General features: G+C 39.0%; 1 pseudogene; it reads right to left on the bottom strand.

Annotated features, from left to right (window-relative positions):
* Positions 1-6,721: 6,721 nt before the first annotated feature.
* Positions 6,722-7,048, bottom strand: LOC122490954 (annotated as a pseudogene).
* Positions 7,049-11,929: the final 4,881 nt, after the last annotated feature.

Below are 11,929 nucleotides of genomic sequence, written 5' to 3'. Positions count from 1 at the left end.
TGCAAGGCAAAGAAGAGAGAGGCCCTAGGAGAAACAAACCTGCTGATACCTTGGTTTTTGGACTTCCAGCCTCCAGAACCATGAGAAAACAAGTTTCTGTTGTTGAAGTCACCTGATGTGTAGTATTTTATTTTGGCAGTCCTAGCAAATACAGCAGGCAATAGATTTATTGGGAGAATCACCTATGAAGGGAAAAGTGGGAGACAGCAGGAATGGGTAGGGAGAATCTTCAGGTAGCCAGGTATGTCTGATACCCATACAAAGAGAGAAGGAAATAGATTGATAGGAAGAGTCTAATATCTCAGTGTAGTTCTGAGACAGTTTCATCTAGGCTGATGAGGACTTCTTGAAAATATTGTCCATCAGAAGAGTTTTGCACAAGGCAGGAGTGGCCTGGCGTAAATGCTGTAACTGTGGTTAGTTATTGGCTGGGAAACATTCCAGATGGATCCAGGGAGGGAACAACTGCAGCTGTCAGTCAGCTGTGTTCCAACAGCAGGTTCTCAAAGGTGGTCTAAGCAGCATGCTTCCCTATCTGCCACCGTCAGCTCTCTGAGAAAGCTCTCCTTATATTAAAAGAAAATCAGAGTGTCCACACTTAACACTAAATGCTCCTCTATTACTGATACAAACGAATTAGGATTCTATTGGTTGCAAGTAGCAGGAATTCAGTTGGAACTAGCTTACACAAAAATACTTTTTAGAAAGGTATTTAGTTGACTTTCAGAATTTAAGGGTAAAAACTGTTCCTGAGGGTTGGATTGCTGTAATAAACGAGGAAAGTTTCCTCACATTGTTTCTCATGGCTGTTTCTCTCTGAACAACTATAGTTTGCCATAAGAATACATACTGGTTTCCTCAACTATTGAATTGGAACATCATGGAATATGGCTGCCAACTGTTTCTGAATTTGCATATTCAGGTCACATACAGCTCAGAGGTAATATTTTTTTCATCTCCAGTTCCAGAATTCCAAAGGGAATATTTGAGTGGCCCAGCCTGGGTCAAGTGTTCATTCTGAACCACCAACAATGGTAGGAAAGCAACAATGGTGGGCTTACATTAGACCAGTGGTCCTCAAGCTTGATTGCACAGCGAAATCACCTGCAGACCTTTAAAAATATTGACCACTTACCTCCATCCCCTTCGCCTCACCCCCAGACTCCAAACTCCAGCCCAGGATTCTAACTTAATCAGTTTGGTGTGCCATTTGGTCATGGAGAGTTTTAAAACTCTGCAGGTGATTTTAAGGCACATCACAGGAACATGCATCACCCATGAAGCTAGATGGGTGGGAGGGGGGTGGGAGTGAGAACTGCAAAGAAGCAGTCCTGGCAACCACCTGTAGATTCCCACCATGAAATAAAACTTTCCATTGTTTCTAAGGAACCTTCTTACTTAACCTATTCAATAAAAGCTATATTTCTACACCCCATTTTTAAAACATGTCTTATTTTGCCACGTTTTTGGTTAAAGATTTTATTAGAAACACATGCCCAAAAAATCCTTCATGTACCATAGGAAAAGTAACTTACTCTAGCAGGTAATATATATACCTTATAAAAATAATATTTGTTTAAAAAACCCTCTAACTTGAAATATACTTTTCATACAGAAAGAAAAGCCTGAAAACGTATATGCTTCTAAAACAAACCAAACTTTTGGCATAAAACTTACGCTAGCAGATAACTCCTTTTTGTAAATTACTTTCTTCCATTGTGGAGGAGATACCACTTTGGCAGTGGGATCTACTGAGGCCAACTCTTTTCCAGGTTTCATGTTCTGCCTGTTCTGGCTCTTCAGAAATGTTTTAAAGCAACCCTGGTTGGAATACAATACTAAATTTTTTCTTGAATTTATCTTTATATTGCTTTGGAGAGTCTTGGTAAAACCTGTTTAAATGATTGGTTCTCTTGTAAATTACCATGCTTTCTGATGTTATCGTTCTATTTGGTCAGATACCAAACTTTATTCCCTCAAAATGTATTTAAATATTGTTTCCACTTTCTCACCAATGCTTCATATTGATAATCTTTTTTACGTTTTGTTAATCTGATGAGAAAAAAGTGGCAGCTTGTTGTTTTTATTTGCCTTTTACTAATAACGAATGGGGCTGAGAAACTTTGCACACATTTATTGGAATTTTATGTTGACTCGGTTGGGGAGAAGAGGCTTGCTTGTTCTTTATGTATTTTGCGATTCAATCGTTTGTCTTTCTTATTGAAGTCTAGGGGCTCTTTATATATCATAGATATTAAATATCATCTATTATTTATCGTATAAACCATCTATCATCTATTATTTATCACTGAATGTTCCATTTGATTGGCTCAGTATATTTCTTTGGTTTTTACTGTTTTCACTACTACTAAAATAGTGGTAATTTTTCTTCTCTGTACACTATGCTTCATTTGTTTTAATTACTAATTATATTGGCTAAGACTTTCAGAATATTGCTGATTGTTAACAGTTGTTCTTATATTGCTCTTGATTTTAATGGGATTATTTTTGCTATTTCACCGTTAAGTTAAAATTTGCTGTTGAGATCTAAAAATATTACTTACTCATCAATTTATTTATAAATTACTTAACAGTAATACTTTATATTTTTCTAGGTTTTTTCCAGATTGCTTATTGAAGCTTATCATGTATGTCATTAGTGTCCACTGGGATTATTTTTTTTCTCCTTTAATATACTGTAGTTAGTTATATCAACAGATTTCCTAACATTGAACTATCCTTGTATTTGTCAAATAAAGGGTTTTTATTTATAGTATATTCTGACACTTTTATATACTCATAAGTGGGGTAAGTCTAGATAATTTTTCTTGGTTCTGTCTTTGTCCAATTTTTCTATTCAGATTATGCATGATTGAATGGGATTGCTGGTGATGCTGAATAAAATAGCACAAACTGTTTGGCTTATATAACAAAATTCATTGTCCCATGGTTCTGGAGGCTTAATGTGAACTCAGGATATCAGCAAGTTTGGCTCTTTCTAAGGACTGGGAAGGGAAGATATGTTCCTCCATCTTTCTTTGTCTCACAGATGGCCATCTCCTGCCATGCCTTCACATCATCTTCCTCCTTATATAATTGTTTCTAAATGTCCCCTTCTTAGAAGGATAGCAGCCATATTAAATTAGGACACATATTAACAATTAAAATTTTTTTTTATTTTATTCATTTTGAGAGACAGAGAGAGACAGAATGTGAGTAGGGGAGGGGCAGAGGGAGAGGAAGACACAGAATCCAAAGCAGGCTCCAGGCTCTGAGTTGTCAGCACAGAGCCTGATGTGGGGCCTGAACTCATGAACCGTGAGATCATGACCTGAGCCAAAGTCATGACCTGAGCCAAAGTCTGACACTCAACCAAATGAACCACCCAGGTGCTCCTTTAATGACATCATTTTGACTTGATACTTAGGGTCTGTAAAGACCCTGTCCCCAAATAAGGTCACATTCTGAGAAACTAGGGTTTAGGGCTTCCACATATAAATTTTGGGCAAGCACAATTCAATACACAGCGGAAGGTTTCCTGTAGTTAGGAATTAGGTAAAACTTTTGGGATAGAAGGAAAAAATACACGGTAAATCAACACATTCAGACAGTAGAGGCATGTCTATGGGTTTTGGGAAGTTACAATATTCCAGTTTTTGATTTGAAACATCTTTTGACTCAAGAATATCTGATCTCAGGAATTATCCTATGAAATACAAGCTGAATTTTAGAATAGAAGTATATGTGTGTCTGAGGCAGGTAGAGAGAAGGTGGGGGAGGTGTTGAATTTGTCTATACTTAACTAGCATTTCTAATAGGTCTATTATAGAAGCCCCTGTTTTACTGTTTAGCAACACTTCATATTCTTATCCTGCTTTCTCCACACTTCTTCTCCCTATACACACTAACAGTAATAATCAAAACTTGCTAAAGGGCATAAGATGCCTCTCCTGAGGAAAGGAAAACATTGCCTATTGCCAGAATCCAGAGCTCTACTAGACTCAATGAGTGAGGGCTGTGAAAAGATGAGACCTAGGCCAAGAGAGAACACCCAGCTCCAGTAGCGTAGCAAGTAGAGGTAGCGGGGAAATAGGCAAGTGATTCTGAGGGGGTAAGGGGATGCCTGATTGGTAGCAATTTAACAACAAATTTGCAAAATTCTTGAATATTCAAGAATCATCTCTCACAAGTCTGTCTGAGCTATACCACTCTTAATAGTTCCTCAAAATGTGTTTCCAGTGCAGTCATCCAAAACCAACACATCGTTTACTGTACTAGTTTCCTGAGGCTGCTGTAACAAATTACTACAGACTTGGTGGCTGAAAATAACAGAAATTTCTTCTCTCACAGTTCTGGAGGCCAGAGTTCAAAATCTGCAAAGGTCATGCTTCCTCTGGGGGCTCTAGAAGAGAATCCATTCTTTACCTCTTCTAATTACTGGTGGCTGTCAGCATTCTTTGGCTTTCTTGGCTTGTGACCACATTACTCCATTTCTGTCTCTTTCTTAACATTGCTTTCCCTTCTGTGTGTCTTTTCGCTGTGCGTCTGTCTCTTTCAATGGCCTTTGCCATTAAATTTAGGGCCCATCTGAGGTGCCTGGGTGGCTTAGTCAGTTAAGTGTCCAACTCTTGGTTTTGGCTCCAGTCATGATCTTAGTCTTGAGATTGAGCCCAGTGTCAGGCTCTGTGCTGGTTGTGGACCCTGCTTAAGATTCTCTCTCTCTCTCTCTCTCTCTCTCTCTCTCTCTCTCTCTTTCTCTCTCTCTCTCTCTCCCTCTGCCCCTCTTCCCTCCTTCCTTCCCTCCCTCATTCTCTCTCTTAAAAAAAATTAGGGTCCACCTAGATAATCCAAATGATTTCTCATCTCAAGATGTTTAACTTAATCACGTGCAAAAAAAATCTCTTTTTCCAAGTAAAGTAACATCTGTAGTTTACAGGATTAAGATGTAAGCATGTATTTTTGGAGTGTGGGGGGACACCATCCAGCCCATTACATTTACTATAGTCTAAAATTCATATTAGAGGGGTGCCTGGGTGGCTCAGTCGGTTAAGCGTCCGACTTCGGCTCAGGTCATGATCTCGCAGCCAGTGAGTTGGGGTCCCGCGTCGGGCTCTGTGCTGACAGCTCAGAGCCTGGAGTCTGCTTCAGATTCTGTGTCTCCCTCTCTCTCTGCTCCTCCCCCACTCACATTCTGTCTCTCTCTGTCTCTCAAAGATGAATACATGTTAAAAAAAATTTATAAAACTCAGATTGATGTTAAAATTTAAGAGAACAGAGAAAACGAGAGGAATATTTTTTTAATATTTACTTTTTGAGTGACACAGAGAGAGAGAGTGGGGGAAGGGTGGAGAGAGTGGGAGACCCAGGATCTGAAGCACACTCCAGGCTCTTAGCTGTCAGCACAGAGCCAGACATAGGGCTCAATCTCATGAATTATGAGATCATGACCTGAGCTGAAATCAAGAGTCAAACACTTAACTGACTGAGCCACCCATGTGCCCTGAAAGTGAGAGGAATATTATGTTATTATTATGGACACGAAATCTGGAGCCAGACTAGTTTAAATACCAGTTCCATCACTACCTAGCTGTTAGCACTGTTACTTATTGTCTCTGTGCCTCTATTTCCTCATCTGTAACGTGAGATAATAATGCCTGGTTTATTGGGTTGGTTTGAAGATTAAATTGCCCATAGTAATATATGTGTTTGTTATTAGTATTTTTATTATTGTTATTATTAAGTAGAGGGAGGTTGGCTGGATTCCCAAGATTCATTAAAACGGTGGCCTTTATTAAAGATTGAAAATCTTCTACTGTGCAAGACCAGAAATTTGCCATTTAGAAGTCCACAACTAGGTTTGAAAGGAGTAGACTAAAGATCCAACTTCATTCAAATGTACATTCCAATTTTGTCTCAGGTCTGTCTTGAAAATGGTAACAGGCTGCTTTGTTTTCCTGGTTCCTCTTTTGAATTGGAGAGGAGAATGTATACCTTCTACTTGATCAAAATGGCTTAAGTTTGTCCCTTCCTCCAACAGTTCCAGATTTAGGAAAAATCAAACTTTGAAAACCTTGAAAGATGTATTAATGCTATATGCTTTCACCATCACAATTTGAATCAGCGTCACTAGAACATTCATTCAGATTCATTATGGTGCAAGAACAGAAATGCTAGTCCACTAAGCACTCATGTTAATGTTTATTTAATAAAATAGATAGATTCTGACACCCTGGTAAATTATGTGAGGGGGAAGGTAAGAAATATAAAATATAATTAACTCACATAAGTCATTTTGATGCCTTTCCTCTGCAAGTATTAAAATGTCTTTGTTGCTTCCTCTAGGAATTACTTAAAACACTGACATATTATGCTTCTTCTATAGAATTTTCAGATAGCCAATTATGTGGTTTAGAAAGTTAAAAAAAAGAAAAACTCTAGAATTCCATTTTCAAATTGACCCTCATTTGTAGACCATAGATTCATTCAAATAAAAATTATCTTCCACGATCTGGTCAATTATATAGGCAATTACTATTTAATGCTTTGTTCTATTTTCTGACTTTAATTTTAAATCCAATTCAATTGAACTTTTAGTTTATTTTGTTTTTTTTAATTGTTAAGATCCCTTTTATTTAATTATTTTTTAAAATTATTTATTTATTTATTATTATTTTTTTTAATGCACTCCAGCGGGTTTTATTAAGGAAAACTTCTGCACGGTTTACTTTTCACCGGTGTGTTCTCGCATGCTTCTAACGATATCAGAATCACCTGGATCATGACGGCCGCCGTGCAACACTATGCAGTAGTTTCCACACGCTGCACCCTGTTCAATAGTATTGCCACTGTAGTGATGGACGCCAGTTTTGGCCAACATGGCACAGTATCCCATCTCGGATTTCCTCAAGGCCAGGCAGTTGTTGAGGAGGATGACTAGTTTTGCTTGCCATGTGTGATCATTTCCAGTCTGCTTATACCCCAGTGCGTACGTTCCACTTTTCACAGTGAGTTGGAGCCTAGAGTTGACTCACTCCAGTGGCTTTTTCATCGTCTTTGTGGCCACCCTCTTCCTGCCTTAGGCGCGGGATGGTCCCAAGCAAGAGCAGTTGCCAAGATGGATGGGAGTGAGAAAGGATAAGATCTCTTTTGTTAAAAATAAATATAAGACCCTTCTGGGGGTGGGCAGAATGGGAAATGCTAAATAATTCAAATAATTGGTATGAAAAATGTCAGTTGTAATGAACAAAACTGTGTTTCTGAAAGTAGCTTTTTATCTGTGTTATTATTACTCACGTTTAATTTGCCTGGCCAGAAACTAGAAAGCGTCAGGCTGTTAGATCCAAAAAAGTGGTCTCGTGACCATGGTGAGGTAAAGTCAGGAAAATAACGTATATTTCGAAGTTATTCTTAGGATTCTCTATTACTCTACATTTATGCGACTACTCAGTAATAACGTACGTTGAAAAAATATTTAGCTCCATTAATTGCATAATAAAATGTACTGTTTATAAAGTGTATCTAAGGGCTGAGAAAAGCAGCTCAATATTTATTATGAGTTATCCAAATTTAACACTATGATCAGATGACTTTCATTTTTGCTCTTAATAACTTAAATTTTATTTTTTTTATTTTTATTTTTTTAAGTTTATTTATGTATTTTGAGAGAAAGAGAGAGAGAGTGAGCAAGCAGGGGAGGGGCAGAGAGAGAGGGAAAGAGAGACTCCCAAGCAGGCTGTGCACTGTCAGCACGGAGCCCGACGTGGGGCTCTATCTCGCGAGTTATGACATCCTGACCTGAGCTGAAATCAAGAGTCAAACGCTTAACTGACTGAGCCACCCAGGCACCCCATTAATTACTCAGGTGCTAAAGAAGCCTTTTGCATGAAGTTTCTCTCCATTTATGCTTTCAGTTAAGTTCGTAAGTAAAACCGAAGGCAACTAGAGACAAAATGACAAGTTACCACACGTCCCCAGGTGCTTTCTCTGACTCCCACCTTTTCCCCCACCTGCAAAAGTCTCCAGTGAAAAGACTAAGACTAAATCCTCATTGTAGACAAAAGTGATGAGTCTGCTTAAGCTTATTTTAAAAACAGGCTACTTCCTTGGTCACTAATTGCTTTGTTTTATGTGTAAGTTCCCTGCAGAGTTTCCAAGGTCCTTCATAATCTTTTCTCCTCCTATCACAGTACTTCCCCAGCCATTATCTCTACCTCATTAGGTCAGTTACTCTGTGGCTTTTCACAGGTACTACTAATCTAGCACTTAATCCCCTTGTCTTCATCCACTAACAGAGCCCTCCCTACTTTTTCAAATTAATCCATCCATTTTCCCTTGTAGCACCTGATCCCACTTATACACTTTCATATACACTGATTATTTACAATGTGCCCTCCCAGGGACTGCAATTTTTATGAAAGTTGGGCATTATCTCTACGCTAGTGCCTGGCATTTGTTAAGTAACACATATTTGTTAAATACTTTTGTTTATAAGTATTTGCTTTACTTCCTCTCCAACTTGCAACAAATTTGCAAATATTCTCATATGGGGAAAATACCTGTTATTCTTTTTGAATCCACAGATGCTTCTGGACAATCTGTCTGCCTCCTAAAATACCAGTGACTTCATGGATACTTCGAAAATCGAGGCTCATTAAAATCATGAGGCACTAGTGAAGGTCAAAGGAAGAACAAGCAAGAGGGTGGGAAAGAATGAGGCACATGAGTTTCCGTAAGCGCTTTTTTAGCACACAGAGAGGAAGTATGTTATGCTTCACCTACTATCTCATCTAAAAGAGAATATCACAATAATGAAGTTTTTTGGAGCTGAATGTTTATGGCAGAACATTTGCAGGATATAAAGGAAAACATTGAAGGCTTCTGTGTTTCTGTTGTCTCTAAAAGGAGGCAAGAACAAGCCATTTCTATGCAAGTCCACAACCAGATGATTTAGGGCAAAAGGCATTGCACTCTAAAGAGAGATTATCGTGTAGGGAAGATATTGACATGCAAAGATGCATCCTATTTTCCTCCTCATTCTTGGAATTTCACGTCCCAGGCAAAACAGATGACTCATATTACTGTAGAACAGCCCACACCCACAAATCTTGCCAGAACTGTCTCGAAGGAAATCCTCAACTTTCATATCAACCTGGTCATGTCATTATTTTTCAAATACTCTTACAAAAGGAGTGTTTCATCATGACTTTGACATCCTTGGGAATAATTCAAATGAACTCTACTCCATCACAAAGGGAAAAATCTCCCATTATTTACATTTAACAGACCTGTTTTTCCCCCTCCTGATTTAAAAGCCCAATATCTGACTACATTTTTTTTCCTTTTGTACATATAATATTTTTGCCTACAATACTGCTTTTTCTCTCTGTCTGCCTTTGAAGGTAGACTCATATTTCAGTCTTAACTTTGTTTCAGGTCAGTAAAGTCAAACCAGAACTGTAACGTATTTGGCAGAACATGTCATGGTCTTTGAGCAAAACCTATATCTCTCCCTTCCTATTGTTTTGCACTAACCTTGACTGGGTGCTTTTCAGGCTCTCGCTTTTGCTCACCAGTTTTTTTTTGTTTGTTTTGTTTTGTTTTTTGTTTTTTGTTTTTTTAATTGAAGTAAAACTCACATAACATAAAATTAGCCATTTTAAAGTCATTTGGTGGCGTCGAGTGCATTTACAATGTACTCACTAATTCTTTTACTTCTCTCGAGTTGACCATATTTAACAAACTTTTGTTATCTCTTCATGACTGAGCTCAACCCTGTGCCTTCAGCTCTCACCAGTGTCTAAATCCTCTGAGAAGGCAGAAGCCTCACAGACTTCCTAGCTTTTCACCTCTTGTACCCCTTCTTTTCTCAGCGGTGCCTCTGGCTTATTGCCTCCACTTTGTTGGTACCCTGTGCCCCCAAATACCCTCTTTCCTTTGCATTTTTTTTAAATGTTTATTTATTTGAGAGAGACAGGGAGAGAGGGAGAGAGAGAGATGAGCGGGAGAGCATGTGTGCAAGCAGGGAAAGGGCCAAGAGAGAAGGAGACAGAGGATCTGAAGCGGGCTCCATGCTGACAGCACAGAGCCCCCCGCGGGGCTCCAACTCACACCGGTGAGATCATGACCTGAGGTGAAATCAGGCACTTAACCAACTGAGCCACCCAGGCTCCCTTTCCTTGCATTCTTAATCAATTCTTTCTTCTTCCTACCTGTTTCCCTGGTCCATGATTTCTCCACTCTGTGAAAGGCTTTAGTCCATTCTTATCTCTTGACTACCGCCTGCTTTTCTAAACTTCTCAAGAGAGCCATCGTATTCTTTTGCTCATTTTAAAAAGTCATCTGTTTACAACTTAACCCATGCCCCAGATTCCACTAAAACTGTTTTTGTAAAAGTCACCTCTCATTTACCAAACTGAAGATCTTAATTATAATTTTCAAAGACCTTTTAACCACATTTGACCCTGTTGACCAGGGCCTACTATTTGATCTGAAACACTGTTGGTCTTTGGTTTTTGTGCTATGTCTCTTTCAGGATTCTTTTTCCATCCCCTCTGGGAAAATAAAGAAAGAAAACATTGGGTGCGGGGCCAACTCTAGGAAAGCCATCCTTTAAATTGAATTTTTTAAAACTTCATATTTGGCTTTCTATTCACTTTATACACTTCCATGGTTGACTTCACAATCTCTCACTCCATCTCCTGTCTTCTGTTTTAGTTGTTCTGCAAACTGAAAAAACAGCTCCAACAGCAAATGAGAATGAACTTTTGTCTTGTGAAGGTTTGGAAGCATAACATGAAATTGTTCACCCTAAGCACAAAACTACTTCGAAGGTCTGAGTTTTATCTTAATTCAGGTGGATTTTATATTCCACTTGATATTATATTTATTGTTCTTTAATTTATAAAACTTGTTACTAAAATGTCAGGTGAGGTAGTCTGTCCTTGGGCATGATTATTGTGTTTGCTTAAACCTCATACCATGTACTGTGGGTCCCCCTCCAACTCTCTGGGGATTTGGTGACTCTGTGTGGCAGCGAGAGGCATTTAAGCTTTCCTCAGTCACTTCTGACTTTGAGTGCCTGCTGTTTCTGATGTAGTTCATTTTATATACTATTTCACTATCCTTCTAGTACCATCCATCCCTGTCAGAACACCATCACCCCAAGTGTAGAAGATAAACTTCTTTCTCCGCAGTTTTCCAAATACAGCTGACACAATGAATTCAAAGGTGCAGCACTCAGTAGAGTTTTGATGTACCTGATGACAGTTATTTAAAAAGTAACTTCAGGGGCGCCTGGGTGGCGCAGTCGGTTAGGCATCCGACTTCAGCCAGGTCACGATCTCGCGGTCCGTGAGTTTGAGCCCCGCGTCGGGCTCTGGGCTGATGGCTCGGAGCCTGGAGCCTGTTTCCGATTCTGTCTCCCTCTCTCTCTGCCCCTCCCCTGTTCATGCTCTGTCTCTCTCTGTCCCAAAAATAAATAAACGTTGAAAAAAAAAATTAAAAAAAAAAAAAAGTAACTTCAAAGCGACATTAGCCATTCTTGTTCATCCGTATTCGCAGTTACCCATCAAGCGATACCTTTCCATTTGCCTCGGCCTGTCCTCTAAGGATGTTCTGCATCGACACATTCTGAGAATCATTTTCTTAACGTTTTCCTGGAAACTGAATTCTTTCAGCAAGAGCTACGTGCCATGAGCTTAGTTTTAAAATTTGTTTTCCCATTGCCAATGCTTGAGATCACTTGTCCTAGGAGGACACCCTGTAGTCTCCTATGACTTAGTGTAAACTCACTGTGCTGCTAAGTATATAGACCCTTTTTGTGCATATTCCGTTTTGAGAGGTCAAACTCTTTGGAAAGGACTTCCAAAGATGTATCTCTGGCCTGACTTCTATTGAGCTTTTGTTCTGTATCTTTAGAACATCCCCCACA

This window comes from Prionailurus bengalensis, chromosome C2, assembly GCF_016509475.1.
Source record: "Prionailurus bengalensis isolate Pbe53 chromosome C2, Fcat_Pben_1.1_paternal_pri, whole genome shotgun sequence".
NCBI lineage: Eukaryota > Metazoa > Chordata > Mammalia > Carnivora > Felidae > Prionailurus > Prionailurus bengalensis.
Note: the sequence above shows the minus strand (reverse complement) of the source record. Positions and strands in the feature narration are given on the sequence as shown.